Raw genomic sequence first — 2,801 nt, forward strand, 5'->3', positions numbered from 1 at the left:
GGGGGATGTTACAGGCTGTGGGGTGTGTGTGTGTCGTGCTGCAGGTCTCCAAGCACCCCAGTCCCTCTGTCACGAGGGGCAACAGGTGAGTATAACAGGGTCTCCCCAGGTCCTGGCCCCCTGTATCCCAAAGCCGGGGAGGGGCTGGGTCCCTGTGGCCCATCAACCCTTGGCCTCCTGCCAGCGAGGGAAGCTGAGACCCAGCAAACTTGGTTCACACACGGAGCTGCTGAACCACATTGTGTCCACACACAACCCCCCAAGCCAGCCACCTCTTGCTGTCACTGGGGCCCCATCGGGACTGGTGCCCCCTAGAGGGGAAGGGCCCCATGTCCCTATTTGGGGTCTGCTGGGAACTGACAGAAATTGGGTCTGGCTGATTCTCCAATAGTCTAGAAACCTTTGAATTTAGATAAAACTGTGGGGATGGCCCAGGGACACTCGGGGGTCCTGGCAAGGATATCGGGGGGCCTGGGGAAGAGGGAGGCCTGGGGGATATTGGGGGGTCTGAGGAAGAGTGGGGGGACCTGAGGAATATCGGGGGAGACGGGAGAGGGAGGTGGGGGTGACACACAGCCAGCATCTCTGCCCCTCGGTGTCGGGCGGGGTCGTTCAGGGTTCAAAGCCCTGTTTTCCAGGGGAATTCGGGGTGGCTCCATTTCTCTGAATTTGGGGCCAGCAATGGGGCTGTGGGGAAGGTCCCCAAGGCTGTGGCCGTCGCCCTGGCTTGGTGGATCCCTCCCCTACCAGGCGCCCTGGCCGTGGAGAGCCGGCCCAGCAGTGCTACCTGTTGGTGACCAGCCAGGGCTGGGGATAGCTGCTGGCCACCCTCCCGCCATCCACCGCTCGCAGGCAGGTCACTGGCCTTCCTGGGCCCCAGTAGCCCGGTCTGGTGGCCAGGTGCTGACGGGGAGCCCATTCTGGTACCTGGCTGGCGGCTCTTTCCCATGGCCGATCAGTACCCACGGCCGAGCCCCCCCATCCCCTCCCTGGGCTGATAAAATCTGCATTTAACTGGCACCCCCAACGCACCTCATTGCAATCCCCCGACTGGGATTTTGTTCAGGCAACAAAATCTGTCATTCCCCCGCCCCCCACCCATTGGGGAAAGGTCAACTAGTTCGGGGTGGGCTTCCCAGCGGGATGGAAGGACAGGCCTCAGCCCCCAACACCTCCCTCTCGGAGCAGCGCTCCCTGGCTCCCCCTCCTGACAGCATCAGCAGAAAGACAGCGAAGAGAACCAGGGAAACACCCCAGAGTGTGTGTGGGGCTGGGCCAGCAGAGGGCTGTGGGTTAGGAGTGAGGGGCACTGACAGAGCTGGGGGAAGGGAGCCTGGGCTAGCAGGGGGCTGTGGGTCAGGAGTGAGGGGCACTGACAGAGCTGGGGGAAGGGAGCTTGGGCTAGCAGGGGGCTATGGGTCAGGAGTGAGGGGCATTGGCAGAGCTGGGGGAAGGGAGCCTGGGCTGGCAGGGGGGTGCGGGTTGGGATTGAGGGGCACCAGCAGAGCCGAGGGGAGCCCAGAGTGGAGATAAATGGTATGGGGTGCGTGTCAGGATTGAGGGGCATTGACAAAATCCATCCAAAATCCCCCATCCCTCCAAAGTTAGCTGCAGCCCACTCTCCTCCTTCCAGCCCACTCAGCCCGCACCCTGGGTGCTCTCCCCCCTCTAACCTCTCAGCACCCGCTCTCTTCCTCTGCTCCAGCTGGACGAACGGGACCCCTGGGCCTGCGCTCTCATCCCCCCGCTCTGTCTCTCTCCCGGCAGCCGTCTCTGTCCCTGAGACCCTTAACCTGTGAGGGCAGCGCAGAATTCACAGGTGAGGTTCTTGGGAACCGAGCGACTGGCCCCGACACAGCGCAGCCAGCGGGGCAGGTCTCAGCCCGTCGCACCGGGGGCGGGGGCAGCGTCACCGCCGGGGACACAGACAACCGAACATCCCCCCCTTAACCACTAGACTCCGTTCCCTCCCGGAGTCAGGCTAGAACCCAGGGGTCCTGGCTCCCCCCAGGATTCCACCACAGACGCCTTGTGCTACCCTGGAGAAACGGCTTTCCTGCTCGGTGCCTCGGTTTCCCCAAGGCAAGACGGGGCCCTGATCGTGGTTGGAGTCTTGGCTGAGCTCTGCCTGTGTTTGAGCTGAGACAACAGGCCTGGGAGGACACAGAGCTGAGCCCCTCGCCCGCCCCCCCGGGGAGATCCCTCCCCGCCCGCCCACCCGAGGGAGCAGGTTTGACGGGTGTCTCTGTGCCTTCAAGGCTCAAACTCCCACAGACACCATCAAACAGCTGAACCCCCCAAGCCAAGCGGCACAGGACCCCCTGAGGAGGACGGGGAGGCCCCTCGTCACTCCCATCACCCCCCCCCCCCCCCGTGCTCCAACCACTCGACAGAGCTGGGGAGACCACCCAGGAGTCCGGGCTCCCCCCCCCCCCCCCCAGCTCTAAACTCCTGCCTCCTTTTCCAAGGTTACTACTATGGAGAAATCATTTTGTGCCCAGCTCTAGCAGCGCCCCTCACCCCCGATGCGCAGCCTCCCCCTCCCCCGAGCTAGGGCAGTTCTGCAGAGGGTGGGAGTAGGGAGGCCAGGGCTGGGCTAGCAGGGGCTGCGGGTCGAGAGTGAGGGGCACCGGCAGAGCTGGGGGGGGGGGGGGGGGGGGAGCCCAGGGCTGGGGCTGCGGGTCGAGAGTGAGGGGCACCGGCAGAGCTGGAGGGGAGGGCGTTTCTCATCCCTTTGATGCACTCATCCCCCCACCCCGCAGGCCCCCCTCTGTTTAAGGGACATATTAATTCTCAGTTTC

The sequence above is a fragment of the Terrapene carolina genome, unplaced genomic scaffold, assembly GCF_002925995.2.
Source record: "Terrapene carolina triunguis isolate 2854851 unplaced genomic scaffold, T_m_triunguis-2.0 Scaffold771, whole genome shotgun sequence".
In the NCBI taxonomy this organism is placed as follows: Eukaryota; Metazoa; Chordata; order Testudines; family Emydidae; genus Terrapene; species Terrapene triunguis.